Below are 20041 nucleotides of genomic sequence, written 5' to 3' on the forward strand. Positions count from 1 at the left end.
TCCTTGGGTAATTTCTCTAGCTCCTCCATTGGGGGCCGTGTGGTCCATCCAATAGCTGACTGTGATCATCTACTTCTGTGTTTGCTAGGCCCCGGCATAGTCTCACAAGAGACAGCTATATCTGGACACGTATACTCTTATTACACACATTTGTATTTGTATATACACGTATACTCCCAGACCTAACCTGCTGAGTCCATATAACATTACTGTGGCTGTGGTTTCAGGGCTGACCGTTTGGCACTGGACAGCCAGTGGTGCGTTTCTCTCTGGGAAAGGCTGATGCTCTCACTCTCGGTTTTACACCATTGCCTTTAGGGTTGAGACTTCCAGGGCTTTTACCAGTGTGGTCTGGTGTGGTTTGCCAGCCTTGTCCAGCTCACGTTTCGGCAGTTGGTGAGCCTTTATGGATACAGCTTCTGGCATTATTAGGAAGACATGGTCTCACAGCAAAGACCCTGGGCCTCTGGCTCTTACAAGCTTTTCTTCCTCCCTTCCTTAACGTTTCTGAGCCTTAGGTGTGGAAGGGTTTTGCAGATGTCTTCGTTTGGGCTGGGTTCTACAACCCTTCATATCGACTGGCTGGGGTTTTCCATGGTGGTCTCCATCCGTTGCAAAGAGGAATTTCCGTGGTAAGGGGTGAAGAATACACTTATCAGGCTAGACCTTGGAGGAGGATGGGGGAAGGCTGGGTAAATTTGCTTCTTCATGTCATAAGAAAGAATTAGTGTTGGCAAGGTGGCTCAGCGGGTGAAGGAGCTTGCTGCCATAATGTAAGCTTGATGAGCTGTGTTGGATTCCTGGAACCCACGTCAAAGTGGAAGAAGAGAAACGACTCCATGAAGTCTTCTGACCGCCATATGGATATATGTGTAATGTGCCCCTCCTCCACTAAAGAGAAAAAAAAAGTGGTTGCCCTCTGACATCTACATACAAGGTCACGTCACACATGTTCACACGTGTGTTCACACACAAACACACAAGTAAATGTAATAAACATTTTGAAAATAATTAAATAAGCAATATATATATATATATATATATAAAATGCAGATAAGTCAAAAGAAACTGTAGAAAAGGGTATTTAGAGATCTGAAATAGTTTTCTAGAAAAAAATATGGTATGAGCAGAAGCATAGTTAATTTTAAAGAATAGGATTAAGGATGGAGAGGGAGGGATGAGAGACGTCTGTGCCATTTTATTTTTAAACCGTACATCGTTCTAAGGCTTATTTTTAAATTTTTATTTATTTGTGCACTTTTAGCTTTTCATGACAAGGTTTTTTTCTTTGTAACCCTGGCTGTCCTGGAACTGAACTCACTCTGTCGATCAGGCTGGCCTTGAACTGGGAGATCTCTCTGCATTCCACGTGCTGGGACTAAAGGCATGAGCCACCTTGCCTTGCACTAAGGTTTATTTTCAGTTGTGTGTGTGCATACGTGTCTTTGCCTGGGCTTGTGCATGCGCATGCAGTGCTCATGGAGGCCTGAAGGGCTGTCAGATCCCCCGGAGCTGGAGCGATAGCTGACTGTGAGCTGCTTGATGTGGGTGCTGAGAACTGAATTCAGGTTCTCTGCAAGAGCAGTGGCAGGCAGGCTGGGCAGTGGTGGCGCACGCCTTTAATCCCAGCACTTGGGAGGCAGAGGCAGGCGGATTTCTGAGTTCGAGGCCAGCCTGGTCTACAAAGTGAGTTCCAGGACAGCCAGGGATACACAGAGAAACCCTGTCTCGAAAAAACAAAAAACAACAACAACAACAAAAAAAGAGTAGTGGCAGGCTCTTAACAGTTGGCTGAGCCATCTCTCCAGCCCCAAATTGTGTGCATTGCTGCTTTTACTTCAAAACAAGGCAGAAGTCATGAATTTTAGAGAAAGAATCCAGATGTTACTCTCACGTGCTCTCATGTCCCCCTTGACACTTGCTGACTATGTAGGCATCCAGCCCAGAAGTGGGAGCTGGACATATTAATTTCCTTTTCCTACTTCTGAGGGCTTATTGCTGCTGCCACTAGGAGTAACTTGGCTAGTTTCAATTCAGCCCCTGACTATGTCCATTGAACAAGACAGTAGACTTACTCTTTCAAGTTTTGAACTCCACTTTGTAACAAGCAATCCTTTTTAGACATAGAACCCCAGCTTGGGACATATAGGAATACTCAGTAAATATTTTTAGACAGCGAGATGATGTCCAGAGAGACTCAGTGTCCCGTGTAGTCTGTCTGTGCACTTCTCTCTCTAGGTGCCAATATGTTTATTTAGTCAACATGATTTTCTGAAGCTCCTACTGTGTTATGAATTAGCTAGTAAAACATGGCCCGGAGTTTTCATGGAGACAGATGTGAGCTGGTATGTAATTACATACTGCAACTTATATTATAAAAGAAAGCAACTGGATGTTTCAGTCAGAGGATCAAGTGACCCCTTTCAGTATAAATGACATATAAATTAAGGATAATCTGAGCCTGACTCACATGAAAGGCGTGTTCTAGATAGAGGATGCTACCCAAACACATGTCCTGAGGTAACGTGTAGTCAGGATGCTTCTCACACTTACCGCCACCACCAGACATGGTTTTTGTGTGTAGCCCTGGCTTCCCGGAACGAGCTCTGCAGACCACCAGGCTGGCCTCAGGCTCACAGAGCTCCACCTGCCTCTGTGTCCCGAGTACTGGGATTAAAGGCTTGTGCCACCACTGCCTGGCTCACCCACAGACCTCATTAGAAGGCACTATTCTTTCTTAGCACTTCTGGAGTGGGGCAAAAGTTTGGAGTTGGTCCATCAGCTTCCTGGTGATGCTGATGAGCTGTTGGGAGTCTTAGATTTACACATGGGTTAGTTATGAGTTAGAGGAGTGGAGAGACTCTTGGAAGCATGGGGAAGCATGCCTTGCTAGGATTAAGGTAAGGAGATGGATGGATGATGGAAGGGTGGATGGGAGGAGTATGTAGAGACTAGCTCATGCCGGGAGGTCTGGAAGAGCCGAATTGAATGGGCAATTGATAGATACTTCTTCAACGCTCAGAAACATCACTGAGAATGGCAGTTGTTGGGATATTACAATTCTGGATGTGTCTTGATGCTGGAGTACCTTAAAGAATCAAAGGGGATGCCAAAGACAACCAGAGGCACTCAGACGCCGGCAAGCCAAAAAGCCAGAAAGCCCATCCAATTGCTCCCCGTTCCCTTCTTGCCCCCTGCCTCACTGTTGCTGCTGGGTCTGCGAGGGTGGGATGCTGGGAGGAGGGACCTAAAGATTCACGGTGAAGCCTCAGCCCACTGCTAGTCAGTTTGTGCCTGCCTGCCCCACCCTTAGCTCTCCTAAGCCTCCATTTCTGCTTTTGTCCCAGTGAATCAGGCAGGTGTCTGCAGACACTGTGGGAAATGACCCTTAGGTCATTCAGATAATTAGAGGCTTGCTTCACATCTGTTCTCAAGTTCTGCGCTCAGGAGCAGCTCATAACGACTACCCGGATTTCCAGGATTGACACGGTGAGGTAGAAATGCTAGTCCTGCAGAGCCTAAGTGGAGAAAGCACATTTTTCTTAAGCAAAGTAATAGTATTTGAGGTGAGACTGGCAGAACTCATGAAAAAAAATTACTTTTGGAAAAAGATAATTCTCTGTGGAGAAGGAAAATGAGTTAAGTTTCTCTGTTCAGGTCTCTGTTGACATTTTCCCTGTCTGTCTGTCTGTCTGTCTGTCTGTCTGTCTCTCCTTGGTTAACAACAGGATGCCCTCTTTCTCCCTCTTCTCAGCTGCAAACAAGTCCGGAGCCTTTCTGTCTGCACACCCTGTCTCTGTTTAAAGGAACAGACACCCATTTCTCACCGATGAACTGTTAGGTAAACAATAATATATTTTCTTAAACCCAGAAAGTGGTTCAACACACTCAGCACGAAGTGAATGGCCGTCAGCGTTCCAGGGCTGGGCTCAGGACAAAGGTCTCCAGAGGAAGCTGCTTCCTCTTCTGAAGGAGGAAAGGAAGATGACAGGAAACCCTGGCCAGAGGGCGCCGGAGCTCCGAGGCCACAGACAGGAGCCAGCCTTGAGTCTGTCTAAAGAACTCGGTGTGCTCAGCTATCCCTAGCCCTGGCTGGCAGGAGACCACAGCTTTGGATCCCTTTCCCGCTCAAACACATGACCTTGGTGCACCCGATGTCAGGAGTTCACAGATGTGGAAACTGAGACCTGGAAGATTGAGTTCTCACTGTCACATAGGAAAGGTTCTCTTCAGGAATCAAAGACCAGTCTAGTTTGCATCAAAGTTCATTTCTAACATCTCAGCATTGACTTCCCAGAGCCCAGATTTCTGAGCGTAGAGACAATGTCCCAAGGTCTTGTAGGTGAGACAGGGTCATCTTTCAGCTCTGGAGGCCAGGATATGAGGGGGTAGCTCTCTTATGGAAAGTGTTGGGGTTCCTGAGGCCACCACTCAAGTCCCTGCCACTGTAAGTTTTAATAAAAGGACAAGATGAATTCAGCCCGGTCCCCTTGTGTCGATATTGCACTTCCGGTTTCTGCCATCTTCCTTCTTTCTGAATGATTCCTGTAACTGCCAGCCAAGGAGGCCACCAGGCCCATACCCAGGCACATCTGTCCACGATAAAGAAAGCAATAATCACCAGAAATATAAGACTATAGGATGTGTTTGTCTATGCCTCTTCAAAACAATGGCGGCTTCTGATGGGAAAGGTGCCCTACGGTGTGCAGTGGGCTGTTACTGACTTTAGGTTGGGTTCAAAAGTCATCACTAGGAGAGTCCCTGGGAAACCCCTTAACCTCTGGTGATCCCTTTTTTTCCATCTGCCATACCTTCCCTGGGAGTTGATGGAAATGTCTCTGTGCTGAGCCCTCCCCATTGACCTGCTTCCAAACTGAGTTGAAAAAAAATTTTTTTTTTCATTTTCTAGGTTTAGGATGGAGTCCGGGTTTTGTACCTGCCATGCAAGTGATCTACCATTGAACCTCACTTTTAATCTCCAAGCAAGTATATTTAACTGTCAAGCTACATTGGGTGTGCTGTAGATAGGTACTGGGTATATCATAGGTGCTCAACCAATATCAGTTCATTCAATGTCCTGATTCCAAGGGGCAAATAGTGGAAGCTTCATGGGCCACTTTTGGTAGGCTGGACAAAGTTGATAAGAGCAGTGTGGTTGCTTCAGGTCCCTCTGGCTCTCTGACATACTGGAATGTGAGATCCAAGGTAAAATGTGGCCACTAGACTGAGGCTGAATCCTGTTGTCTTCCTCAGTGGTCTGCTTCTTTGCACTGTGATGCTGGAGTGACCTGGGAGAGCATGATGCTCTTCTCCTCCAGGGCCATGCTTGACCCTGATCTCCATGTGGATGCTGGTCCCTGTGGACCACATACCCTTGCCTTAATGTTGAGTTTGTCCAAGTGGAGACAGTGTCAGGGCATCACAGGGCAAGCTGAGAGGCTGGGACACTTTTTTTTTTTTGGCCAGACTTGCCTAGAACTTACTAGGTAGTTCATGAGGACCTCAAATTCTATATCTTCTTGTGTCTATCTTCTAAGTTCTATGACTACAGGTATGTGCTACCATGCTTGGCTTGGGCGGGGAGCACTCCTTCTTGCCCCAACTGTGTCCGATCTGCTCCTAGTATTAGGGCTTTCTTTCAACCTCTGGCTCTTATCCAGCCCCTCAGCTCTGGTCAGGACACTGCCTGCTAATCGCTGAGAGCCTCACTCTACCCCTACTTGGAGAAACTTCTTCATTGAGTTCTTGTGAAACTTATCTACCTTCAGCTTGTTTGTGCTTGGTGTTTTCTTCACACCAGGGTGGGTCTTGTCAAGGTATTTTCTTTCTTTGTCACAGAGGAGGAGGCTCAGTTCAGGGCAACAGATCTGTGCAGGGCTGTCAGACTCATGGGGGCAGAGAGCACTTTCTCTGCCACTACCCACAGAAGTTGGTAAGGGGCACAGACTTCACCTGGACCTGCAAGGGTGAACCTGCCTTCTGCTTCCCACGCAAACTCCTGTGTGCTTGGCTTTAGGGCTGCAGGTAAAGGGTATCTGGGAATGAGATTCAGGGTGCACGGGATATTGAGGAGCATTTAGATTATTGATTATTGATTATCTCTCTCCTCTCTCCCTGTGACCTCTGTTAGGAACAGAGAGTGTCTATTTTATGTGTTCCATTACTCTCACAAATACTTGAGAGGAGCATGCTCAAAGGGGAAGATTGATTTTGGCTCACAGTTTCAGACCGTCATTGCTTTAGGTTCAGGAGTGGCAGACTCATCATGGTGGTGAGTATGTGGTACAGCAGGGATGTTCACTTCATGGTAGCCAGGAAGTCAAGGGTCCTGGGAGAAGATACAGCTCCCAAGCCCTCAGTGACCTACTTCCTCCAGCTGGGTCCCACCTCCCATATTGCCAGTCACTGTGACATCATCACATGGTACATTCATTGGTGGAGTCATCAATTGATGAAGTCAAGGCCTCATTATCCGGTCACCTCTCAATGATTGGATCTACCTGGGGACCTAGTCTGCTCTATACAAGCCTTTGTGTAATGATCTTGGTAGGAATGAAGATAATATCTTCATTCTAAAAATCTAAATACACAGATAGTGGCCATCCCTATCAGACTGAGACAATGGATTCTAGGAGATTGGGGTTTCTTCAGGGATCTTAGGCTGGGAAAAGGATGACTGAATGAAGTCTGGTCCTAGCTGGAGGGGAAATCAGGTCCCTGAAAGAGATTTCACACAGTTCTGACAACTTGTGAGATCGCTTGGCAGGAGGGACTGGAGCCAGGGCAGCAATGTGTCAGTGATTGGCAGGACCACATCTTGGACCAGGACTGCTTACTTATACATACCTCTGGCTCCTATTTAAACCTCAACGTCATGTCGGGACCCTGTAGATGAACTTGCTATGACAGAAGCATCGTTGGGACTCTTTGTTCCTCTTCCTAGTGTGACCACAGTGAACAGACCTCCTTGTTGAAGTTGTTTGTTTAATTGATCTATTGAGGATGCGTGGCTGAGTGCAGCTTGTTAAGTCTGCCTGGGCCTGGACTCTGACCCTAAAAACTGCAGCAGTATTTGGGGTGACACTTTACATTCAAACATAAAAATGTCACTCTATCTGACTTGGGCATGGATGAGCACAGCATCGACTGGCTTCCCCAGTAGAGCTCTAGAATTTCCAGGGGTAGGGAGGGAGGACAGACCAGTGCACAGCTTATACTATTGAAGGTATCTAAGTAGCCTCCCACTTACACAGTTTCCCTCTTGCTCCTTGCATGCCCCCTCTCAGTTTCTTCCTCTTGCTTTTAGCCAGTTTGGGGACAATTGGACACAGTTCCCTCAATCCACTATGCAGATGTGTCACTGAAACTTTGACAAATGTGGAGCTGGCTTGGAATACAGCAGGTGACTCAGCTGGGGTACTGCTGCAGTAGGCACTGGTCTCACCCACTCTAAAGACTGTGTTAGAAAGGAGCCTTGACCCTGGTTAGCTTTGGCATGGGTGAAAGGTAAGACAGAAGAAAGAGTAGAATTCTTAGTATACATATACATATGTGTATGTATATGTATATGTAATATGCATATTTATGTATTAATAAGCACCATCTCTCAGTCCCCAATGTTAGACCCAGTTTCCATGGTTTCCTTTTTCACTGATACCCATAGACACTGCCAACCTTCTCCCTGCAACCCCATTTTATCTCCTTCTAGGCCACCGCCTCTCTACAGACTTTGTATCTTTATACCCATTTTCCAGGTGAGAGAACAGAGGTTTGGAGCAAGGAAGTTCCTATAATTGGTAAGATGCCAAGGCTGATGTCTTCAGCACAGCCGCATATGGTTGTTGGCCACAGTGGCTGTTACATTCTCCATAGATCAGCATAGACACTATGTCAGGGTTTTCTCAGAATGCTGTGCAACTGGTGGCTGTGTGTGTGTGTGTGTGTGTGTGTGTGTGTGTGCTGTGTGTGTGTGTTGTATTTATGTCTTCTTCCCCTAGGTCGAGCAGAAGCTGAAGGTGACTATGACACCCCTTACAATAAAGGTAATGCTGGATTTTACTTAGAATCTTTTATCAGGTAGGGAGAACAGCAGTCCCTGAGGTGGGCAGAGGAATGCTGGGAAAGGATTGTGGGTGGGGCAGGCTGGGTGGTGGCGGGGATACTTTCAGGTACAGAAAAGCCGGTTTGAGGGTCTGTAGGAGTCTGTGGCCTGGAAGCAGATGGAAAGAGGATTGGGGGAGAACATTAGACAGTGTCCTTATGGGTACCAGGGGAAGCCATGAGAACATGATTTAACTTCTTTGCACAGGAGGCCAGCCTGTCTCAGATGAATACCTTGTTCTTTCAGGGAGCAAAGATGGAAGGCCTGGTGGACTTGAATGTGTTGATGAGGGACGGGGAGGCTGATTCCATGAGAAAGAAGAGTGAAGTGGTAATTCAGGAAAAAGCAGAGACGGGGAGCCATTCACGTGGAAAGAGACCACGAGGGAAAGGGACGCCTCTCACAGGTCCTGGTCTCTTGGACTTGATCGCTCTTTCTATACCTCAGTTCCAAGCCCTCTCCTTTAACAGCTGGCCAAGATGGGAGCGGGGGCCAAACATCCCTGCTCTGGAGACCACACACTAGTCTGTGGGAGCCACCTCTGATGGTGCCTATCCACAGTGGCTGCCATGAAAAGACACCCACACCCAGTGCATGCTGAGAAAAGCGGGTTCCAGGCCATTCATCAACTATGCAAGCCCATCTGTGCAGAGCAGGATCTGAGTATGTGAGTCTCTGCATGGCAGCATACCAAACCCTCTTCCCTCCCTCCCTCCCTCCCTCCCTCCCTCCCTTTCTCCAGTATTTATCTGTGTAACAGCCCCAGCTGTCCTGGAACTCACTTTGAAGACAATGCTGGCCTTGAACTCACAGCGATATACCTACCTCTGCACGCCTCCCCCCCCAACCCCCCAGTGCTGGGATTAAAGGCATGCACCACCTCACCATGTGCCTTTACATTTTCCTTGCATATATTTAATTGATTTATGTGTATGCTACAACATGCATGTGGAGGTCAGAGGACAGGTTTCTGGAGTTGGTTCTCTGGGTCAAAGTCAAGTTGTCAGACTTGTGCTGGTGGCTTTTCCCACAGACTCGTTCTGCTGGCTAAATTTGTTTGTTTGTTTTGTTTTCCCCAAATGTTCTTGCAGTGTTTGCCTATTGTGAATTGACAAGGAGCACATGCCCTTTTATTCACAGTAAGAAAGAAACTTTAGGGTCAAGGACACAACTTATGGGAAAAGGCTTTGGCCATACGCGTCTCAAGTCTGAATTTGATCCTGGAACCCACCTTAAGCTGGATCCTGGTTCAAGCACCTTGTAATCCTATTATTCCTATGGGAGGTCGAGACAGGAGGATTGTTCGGAAGCTCAGGGGACACAGCTAGCCTGGGGTTCTTGGCACAGGAACATCGATGAGAGTTGAAGACTCAGCAAGGTGGAAGGTAAGGGCCGATCCCTCCAAAGCTGTACATGCACTTATGCTTGTGCGAGTGTGTGTATAGATACACACCCACTCACACCCACACACATCCTCACACCCCTATACCCCCACACCCCCACACTAATATATGCATACACTAAAACAAACAAACAAACAAACAAACAGAAATGCTAAAAGATTTTCACTTTTAAAATCTACACATGAGGGATGAGAAGGAAGTCACTGACCAGTGCCGGACTTCAGATGTCTGAGCCAGGAAGGACATGTGGTATAAGTTGCTTCAAAGTGCAGGGGCTGAAAGTCTTGGCCTCTTTTTCCAATATACATGTGCCAAGAGAAAGGTACCCATCCCTAGGGTAAAGGACAAAGGCAGAGGGTGTTGTCACTTCCAGCAGCCAAGGATTTAGGAAGATGGGGGTGGGGAGGAATCGGGCGCAGGAGGTGGGGTTGGCTCTAGCAGGCTGAGGAGAGGAGCACCTTTCCCTGGGGCAGGAGGAAGGCAGGAAGGATGGTGCACATGTATAGAGTTGTAGGTGGGGAGGCAGGAAGGTGAGGGCGTCCTTTCCTGATCGCCTCTATTTTCTCTGCGAAGGAGGAGGCGAGGCCATCCTGTGAAGGTGGAATGGGCAGCTTCCCAGGCTGGGGGATCTAAGGGGCTGGGCTGGCGGAACTTGGGAAGGACCCTGGGGGATAGAACGGCTGTTACACTGTTACACACTGTTACAGATAGGTGACTTCTGTCCAGAGCCAGCTGTACCAGGGGCTTTCTTTCATGGGGCTTGGCAACCTGTCTGTGTAGCTGGAGGACTTCTCTCTGTTTAATTCTGGGGTCCAGAGCTGCCAGGAGATAAGATACTTTGTTGGGTTGATTGCAAGACCCTAAGGTTGGAAAGGCTAAGTGAAAATAACGACTGGGAGACAAAGGGTTTGCAGGGACATCAGGAGAGATGGGAAGTCAGCAAGCAGAGAAGAGGTAGGAGTGAGGGTGATGGCAAGGGTCAGCAATGTGAGAACAATGGCTGCCCTGGCTAGGGAGGAGAGAGGAGATGCTGGTGGGGAGGGCCCAGCGTTCCATTAGGATCATGGCAGAAGGAATGGAAATACAGGCGAGTCAAGGTCATTGGCTGAGGCCAGGATAGCAGATAATCCGAACAGAGTAGGAAAAGTGTAAATGGGGATTCAGGGAAGCCATGCCAGGAAGGCTGGAAGACCCAGGAGGGCAAGGAGGAGACATTCTTTTTTTTTTTTTTTTTTTTTTAATGACGGGGGGGGGGGGGGGGGGGGGGAGGAGGCAAAATCAAGGAAGGTTGGGCTGGGGATTGCCAGGATGAAGAACACTTCTCGAATTTAGACTGTGAGAGGAAGCCTGGAGATTGTTAAAGTACATGGCACAGTGGAGAGGAAATGGAGGCCAGGAGAGACCAGCTAGCTAGCTGCTCGTGGCTGATGATCAGCAGACCGCTATGCCACCTTCTTGCCGCCAGCCTGCAGCATCTTCATGGGGCTGGGGCTAAGGAGTCCCATTGGAACTCATCTCCAGGATAGCCTTTTGGCTTTAAATTAAATGAACAGAAAGCTAGGAAGAGTGAGAGGCAGTAGAACTGAGACCAAGTCCAGGTTTCCCGACTCCTGGTGTGCTGTGGATATTGGTGATGGAATAGGAAGAGAGTGTGTTGGGGAGGGATCCAGAAATAATGTGTGCGCATGTGTGCATGTGTGCATGTGCAGACATTCATGCCATCATATTTATATGCAAGTATGCATATGTGTCTATACACATTTATTTGCACTTATGGGCTATGTGTATAAGAAACTTGGACTGGCCCAGTATTTATCTTTGCAAAGACAAAAGTATGGTTTATAACTAATTTTTTTTCAAATGTCTCTTTTAAATGATGGTTCTTAAACACTTTAACTTCCCTTGTAGCCCACCACCCACCGGAACAAAGTGGGAAAGGAAGGATACGAGGAAAGTGGACCTGTTTAGAAATGGTTCTTTGGAGCAACGCCCGTCTGTGTTGTCTGGAAATCAGCAGTTCAGTCACAGATTAGCAGGCAGCGGCAGCTCAGTCCACTCGCAAACACCTCACGGATATGTCAGCAGTCCAGTTTGGTAGAGTCTGGATAGCAAACAAGAGTCGGTAGCAGTGGCACGACCTAGCAGAGACAGCCAGGCCTCAGCGTCAGCTCAAGTCACCAGGAGGGACCTGGAGGGATGCCAGGAGTCCTTGGCTGTGTGTCTCTCAGGGAAGCAAAGATCAGTGAAGATGAGAGACCCACAAGGGTTGCACAGCTAGCTGTATAAGCAAGCCTAGCTCCCATCACCACTGCCCATAGAATCTGTTTTATACTCTCCCCAAACATCACGTGTCCTCAGCGGGTCTGGCCTCAGCATGTGCATCTGCCTCAGTTGACATCACTCTACCAATCAGCTGGAGTCTGTGGTAGCAGCAAGAAACTACAGCACACCACCAGAAGTTTCTTGGTGCATCTCTCTCTATGGAGTCTTGACCAAAGTAGTTCAACTACAAGATGTAAAGTGGACCAACATATACATGTCATTGAAGAACCCCTCATCATGTGTCCTTTCATGTGCTTGCTTTAGCAGGGCATCCTTTCTCTTATAGCTGCTTCCTGTAGGAAGGCTAGACGTTCCTTCACGAGTCTGCCTTAGCCTCTCACCTGCGTCCATTTCAGGAAAACACTCCTTCACATGTTTGCCCAAGCAAAACACCTTCCAACACAACTGACTTCCCAAAGAACCCTTAAGTTTCCAGTTCAGTGGTTGCCTTTGCAGAAGGTGAAGGTAAATGCTTCCCATTGCCAGAGGTGGAGACGGGAACAATGAGCCGCCCACTTCCCATCTTCTGCTTCTAGCACCCAAGGAGCAGGCAGATGACCTGTCCCAAGGATGTCCAAATGGTTTGCAGCACACTGGAACTACTGGGACTCTACACCTGCTCTGACCAGTAATGTTGTAGGCCCAGACTGCCCATGGCTTATATTAACACCGGGACTCCTTTGCTGGCCACAGAGGCTTAGCCAGGACTTGCAGTAAATTTTTAGGGTTGTCATAACAAATTACCTCAGACTGGGAGATTTAAACAACAGATTTTTTTTTTCTCTCTCTCACACAGTTTTGGAGCCTGAAGCCCAAACCTGGCTGGCTTCACTTGAGGCTCGTCTCCTTGTCCTCTCTGTGTCTTCATGTGCTTTCCCTTCTGTGCCTGTGTCCTGATTTCCACCTCATGTAAGAACACCGTTCATATTGGATTAGGGCCCAACCTAATGACATCATTTTTGCTTAATTATCCCTTTAAGCACTCTGTCTCCAAACATAGTCACGTTTTAACGTTTTAAAACACATAAGGATTAGAACTTCAATGCGATACACACACACACACACACACACACATATATGTATATATATATATATATATATATATATATATATATATAGTTGCCAGATACAATTCAGCTCACAAGGAGCAGAAACCCATATATAGGATCTAGATAAAAAAAATTGGGCTGGTGAGATGGCTCAGTGGTTAAGAGCACTGGCTGCTCTCTTAGAGGACCCAGGTTTTATTCCCAGCACCCACACAGCTGCTCACAGCTGTCTGTACCTCCAGTTTCTGGGGATCCAGCGCTGCTCTTGGTTTCCATGGGTCCCAGTCACGCACATGATGCACAGACACACATGCAAACAAAACACCCATAAACATCACATTTTCAAAAGAAAGTGCTTTGGGGGCCTGGAGAGAAGGCTCTGTAGTTAAGAGTGTGTACAGCTCTTGTATAACCAAGGTTGGTTCCTACCACCCACATTGGTAGCTCACAACTACCTGTAACTTTAGCTCCAGGGGATCTTGTGGAGTCAGGGAACTGTGGGATGTGGGGTTGGGGCAGGCCCAGAGCAAAAGTGGAGCCTGTGCTTCCTGGCGCATGTAGACCCTGCCCCTGCATCTTTGCCAACCCCAGTAGTCATATAGCCTGATAGCCAGGCTAAACTTCCTCTTCCCTTATAAAGTCAAGTCCTACAGCACCTGGAATTCCTCCTTATGCAAATGAGGCAGCCCCAGTGCTCTGGATCCAGCCAATGATGTACATTCACCCTGAAAATCCTTACCAATGCCTCAAAGGTTTAAATAGCCATTGTTTCTACCCTTCCTCCCCCAAAACAAGCTGCCTCACTGAAGCTGCCTCCGAGGAGGGAGAGTCTGTTCTGTTCTGCTGTGCTCACTACCATCTGTGGTCCCTTTTGCTCCCAGCCATCCCTCTTAGCTTCCCCTCCCAGCATCTGATGGTTGTGATTGCAGGCCAGGGGAAGCAAAGTCTGAACGGCAGGATGAGATGACCCCTTCTGTCTCTCGCTGTACCCGAACTCATATGTTCATACCTACAGACGAACAAACACACACGTATACACACACGACTTAAAATATTAAAAAAGAAAGTGTTTCTCTTCCTTTATTTTGGGAAGCTAAATGTCAAATATATATCACAGGGTTACCTCCCCAGTCCTGGCGTTTATCTTATAAGAATCATGAACTAGAGAGTGATTCTTCCCCTCTCTCATGCATCTGTGGAGTGGCCATTTTAAACTATGGTCATAGATTGACCAGCCCTCTTCTCATGGAGACGTGAGGTCTGTATCCCTGCCCCTTTGAATCTGAGTTGGCTCATGAGTGTGTTGAGCAATACAATATGGCAGAAAAGTGCTGTGTCACTTCCAGACTAGGTCATCAAAGGCCATGTAACTTTTGCCTTGCTTACTGAAGCACTCAGTTTTCAGAGATTCGACTCACTATAGTACAGAGTCTAGCTTCCCCAAGAGGGCATGAGGGAGAGACTCCAGGCAGATTATGGTTAACTGTCCGGCTAAGCCGCATCTTTCAGTTGCCACTGTGCAGGTGCCAGTGGTAAGGGAAGCCATTCTAGATCCTGTACCAGCCAGTCTGCCAGCAGACTATCATGGAGCAACTTCTGTAAGTGCCACACTGAACAGAGGGACTAGTCAGCTGGGCCCTGGCATATTCCTAACTCACAAACATATGCCGTGTGATGAATTAGTTGCTGGTCTCAGCCACTAACCTTTAAATGAGTTTGGGATGCAGATGTAACTGGAGCACAGGACGCATACCACTTTCTGCTTTGCTCTGACCCCCGCACTGCCCATTTGGCTTTCCTGTCTCCTCGTATTTCCTGCTTCCTCATAAACGTAACACACATGGCCTTCTCTGCTCCCAGCCCCTCCCTGGCTCTCTGATTACTGTCCACACTACTGGAAATGGGTGAGAAGTGGAGTGTCCAGGGCCAGGGCAGGGAGGGTGACATAGTGTGTGGCATGGGCCACCTTGAGGACGTGAGCCCAGCAGCTCATAGACCTGTATCTGTGCGTTGTCAGAGTCTGTGTTAAGCCATCCCACAGGGAAGTCCCTACCTCACGTAATAACCCCTTCCTAGCTGTACTGCTTCTGCCCAGAGGAAAAACATTCTTGCTCAGGCCTTCAGCCTGTTCTATCAAGGTTCCCCGTGAACCACACCCCCCCTCCAACATAAAACCCCCTCTCTAGCTTAAATGCTTATTATTGTGGGTGAGTGCATGCATAATGTGTGTTTGTGGGGTTTTTGTTCGATTGTGAGTGTGGGGGTCAGGGAACAACTTTGTGAAGTCCGTTCTCTCTTGCCAGCTGTAAGTGGGTTCTGGGGATCAAACTCAGGTCGCCGGGCTTGCAAGGCCAGTGTCTTCCTCCATTGCATCTTCTCTCCAGTTTCCATGGAGACTAGAACTCATCTGCCACCTACTTCTTCAAAACTTCCATCAAGCCAGATAGGGTAGCATATGCCTGCATATGAGGCAGGAGCATCAGAAGTTCAAGGTCAGGCTCGGTCAACAAAGCAAGTTCAAGGCCAGTCTGGGCTACTACAGATCTCTTAAAAAATAAAACAAATTCTATGCATAGAGCAGGGCATGGTGGCACACACCTGCAGTCTCATCACTAGAGAACTTGAGGTAGAAGAAACAATGGTTTGAGGCTAGCTTGGGTTCTACAACAAGACTGGTCTCAACAAACAAACAAACAAACAGCCACTCCAGAGGACTTGTCGAACTGAAGTTTACTCCTCCCCCTTTGAGTCTGGTCTTCATCTTGCCCTCACAAGGCTCTTCTCAGACTAAGTGCTTTTCTCCCCTGGAGGACACGCATTGCAACCTGGAGGGCTTCTTTGGGGGTTTTAGAAGGAAGTACAGCTACTCTATACCTTGACTGAATGTTAATTCTCCTCTCTTTGGGGGAAGGTTGTCCTTTCTGACCTTTGGGACGGATGCACATGGAGCTGTGAGGGAGGAAGGGGACAGAATCAATCCTGGTGACCAATGAGGGAACAGAGGTTGCAGCCAGATTGACCTCACGTCCATAGGGCACTGTTTGAAATGTTCAACCCTTCACTCCAAGGCTTAGCTTTTCACAAGGCTCACAGGTTGTTATTCCCAAATTAGGGGCAGGCGAAGGATGTGGGTCCGAATTCACAAGCACTGGGGGCGGGGACTGCAGCCAGCAAAACCAGCACCAAGGTCCTCACCTTCTCAGCTGCAAGCTCTGCCTGATTAGTCATCTGTCCGGTTTTCATGGGAGAGGGTGATTGGCTGCCCTCCCTTGTCTAGTAGTTTCTTGGGGGCTGATCTAAGAAACCGATGGAGTAGGGGTTATGCGTTAAGATCCTTGCAGAAGCAGAGGTCCAAAGTCTAGGTGCTGTGACTTCCTGAAGCTCTGCTCCAGCCTGTGTTCCGTGCCTCTGTGAGGCAGTACTTCACAGTGCTTTGACAACACGCTGGGAGAAAAGCGGCTCCAAGGAGGAGAGATTTCATTTGGCAGCTGGTACCTGGGGTCAGCTTGCTGCACTGTGGTCCTGAGGCAAGGGAGAGCATCACGGAGTCTGGAGCATGTGTTAGAGCAGTGCTTCTCAACTTTCCTAATGCTGTGACTCTTTATTATAGTAGCTCATGTTGTGGTGACCCACAGCCATAAAATTATTTTGTTGCAATGTCATGACTGTAATTTTTGCTAGTGTTATGAATTATAACATAATATCTGATATGTGACCACCCTCCCACCCCCCAGAGGGACCACCCTCCCATCCCCCAAAGGGATCCCAACCCACAGGTTGAGAACCACCATTAGAGCAAGCAATTTGCATCACAGTGGCCAGGAAACACAAAGCATGCTTATGCTGGTGGGCTGTCTCCTTCTTCCCCTTCGATTCTGCCAGGGTTCCAGGCTCTGGGATAGTGCTGTCCCCTTTAAGGCTGGCCTTTCCCCACTTAGTTCATTGTCTCTGGAGATGCCCTCAGATCACATCCAGAAGTGCATTTTTACTAATCTCCTGTGCATCTCTTAGTACAATCGAGATTAATCACTGGAGCTGGGGAGATGGCCCAGCAGTTAAGAGGACTGACTTAGTACTCACATCAGGTGGCTCACAATCATCTGTAACTCCAATTCCAGGGATCTGACACCCTCTTCTGGTCTCCACGGGCACCAAGCATGTACATGGTATACCCTATACACAGGTAGGCCACACACCCATTATACATACAGTAATAAATAAATGAACCTAAAAAATAGCCACAACAGCCTCGTTCTTTGCTTCTGGAGGTTACCAGGCAGTACTGACATTCTCGGGCTTGTAGGTTCACAACTCACTATCTGCCTCCATCTTTTTAATTAGGTGTGTCGGGCAGAAGAGGGAGACAGATCCCCTGAATTTAGAGCTGCAGGTAATGATGAGCCCCCCACCCCCTGCCCCCCAATATGGTATGCTAGGAACCAAACTTGCATCCTCTATAAGAGTAGTACATGCCCTGAACTACCGAATCATCTCTCCAGCACCACCACCCTTCCACCTTTTAGAGACAGGGTCTTAGGTAGTCCATACTGCTCTCAAACTCTGTATGCAGCTAAGGTTGATGTTGAACTTCTGATTTTTCTGTATTCCCCTTCAAAGTGCTGAGATTACAGGCATGAGCCACCATGCCAAGTATATTGGTCACTGGGGCTTGAACCTGGCACTTCATGTATGGTAGGCAAACACTCTACCAGTTGAGCCACATCTCCAGCTCTGCCTCCAGCTTCACAAGGTACTCTTATCTATGACTCCTGTTCTCTGGGTCTGTGTTTCAATCTTTGTCATCTAAGAACACCAGTCATTGATTCAAGGCTTATCTGAACCCCAGTGTGACCTTGTATTAACGCCTCAGATGTTCAAAACTCTACTAACTAATGTCACATTCAGATGTTCTGGGAGAACTAGTCTTGGGGGAGGGGTGCTCTGCAAACCAGCACATTCCTCTTTGTTATCTTTCCCTCCTTCTCTTCCTCACTCCTCACTTCTGTTCTGCTGGTCTTTAGTTTTAATTTGAAAATTTTAAAGAACTTATTTAACTTTACTTTATGTTCATTGGTGGAAGGGTGTCAGGTCCCTTGGAACTTGAGTTACAGACAGTTGTGAGCTACCATGTAGGTGCTGGGAAATGAACCCTAGTCCTTTGGAAGAACAGACAATGCTCTTAACCACAGAGTCATCTCTCCAGCTCCTGGTCTTTATGTTTTTTAAATCTCCCTTCTTTCCAAGGTCACGGTTACTGGAGGGATCATAGTTTTTGCACTTTGCCTGGCAGAACACCATGTAAGAACACGTTTGAGAATCTCCAGCAGGTAGGAGCAAGTTGCTTCCTGTAGATCTGCAGGTGCCTCAGTACTAACACACAGATGAGATGTCCCATCATCTTAAGAAGGAGAAGAAAGCAGAGGTGAAGACAGGATGAGGAGGAGCGGGGATGCAGCTTGGGAATGGAGACAATGTTTGTGCACGGACCGCATGCATGGCTTTAGGGAGCTGAGTTGATTTTCTTTTACATCAAGCAGGGATCTTGCTCCTCCTATCTGAGTTTCTCTCAGCCCCATCCTCACCATGAAAGCTGTTATGTTCTGGTAGACAGGTGCTGACCAGTAGTGTAGAGACTAGTTTCACACACACACACACACACACACACACACACACACACACACACACACACACACACACACAGACACCCACACACACATACCCCAAGTCTCAAGTTAGTATGAAAACAATGCAAAATATTTTGTTAGTAACTTTTGCATTAATCAAGTACATGTTGACATTGAAGTAAACTAGTCAGGCACAGGAAAGCGAGTCAAGCAATGTGGTGGCTAGAAGCTGATGCAGTCACAGAGCTCAGAGCTTATGGACTCGAGCAAGACCACCTAGAAGTTTCCAGGACTGACCTGGCTGGCTGAGATGACCGCTGATGGTCCTTTGCTTCATTATGATGGCATCCCAGTTTACTCTCCTGTTGCTGTGATAAAATGCCACAACCAAATCAACTTAGGGGCTGGAGAGATGGCTCAGCAGTTAAGAGCAGTGCTGCTCTTCCAGGAGACCAGGGTTCAATTCGTACCAACCACAGTTTGGCACATAACTATTTGTAAATGCAGTTTCAGGGGGATCTGACAGCTTTTTCTGGCCTCTAAGGGCACAGCATTCATGTGTACACAGATATACATGCAGTCAAAATACCCATATACATAAAATAAGTAAAGAAAAAATTAAAAACGACTTAAGGGAAAGGGGCTTTTTGGGGTTCAGAGTCGTCATGGCCAGAAGTCAAAGTGTCAGGAGTTTGAAGCAGCTGGTCAGTTGTGCCACAGTCAAGAAGCAGAGAGTGAGGAATTTTCTCTTTTTTATGTAGCTCAGGATCCCTGCCTAGGGAATGGTGCCGCCCAATTTATGGCTCCATTCCAACCTCAACTAACCCAATAAACAAGCCCATACAGGTCAAACCACATTAAAGCATCCCTCACAGGTACACCTAGAGCCTTGTCTCCTGGGTGATTCTGAGTCCTTCCAAGCTGACAACACTAACCTTCTGTATGTCATTAGTCTTGCGAAATGGCCCCTCCCCATCATGCATCTGATACCGTGCTGCATCTCCAAACTCAAGACAATAGAAGTAAGAGTATGGGCATTTTGCACCATGTCTTATAGTATTAAATTTAATTTCCAAATTTTAACTTTAATAAAAATATTATGTCTGGAAAAAATAAATTTTCTCAATGTAAAAATGTATGTGGTTACTAGAATAATTTAAAGGATGCCAGTGACTCACAGTATCTTCCTGTCGGAAAGTGTCCAGGGCACATGGTACAAAGCTGATGGCAGTTTTGTCCCTGATGAGCAGTGTGGCTTGGGTCTCTGGGTTGATTTTTCTGATTTTGTGCGATGGGTGTGATGTGATCCAGGCATCTGTCCTGCCCCTGGGAGTCATCAGGGTCATCAAAGGAGATAATCATGGAGACAGGCTCCTCAGCTCCAAAACACCACAGAAACCCTCCTTCTCCCCTCCCCTCTCCTTCTCTCCCCTCCCCTCCCCCTCCTTCCCTTCCCTTCTGGTCTCTTTTCTCTTCTCTATCCTCTTCTCTGTTATCATCTTCTCCCCCCTCTCCTCTCCTCTCTATTTTTCTTCCCCTCCC

The sequence above is a fragment of the Mus caroli genome, chromosome 11 (assembly GCF_900094665.2).
Source record: "Mus caroli chromosome 11, CAROLI_EIJ_v1.1, whole genome shotgun sequence".
Taxonomy (NCBI): Eukaryota; Metazoa; Chordata; class Mammalia; order Rodentia; family Muridae; genus Mus; species Mus caroli.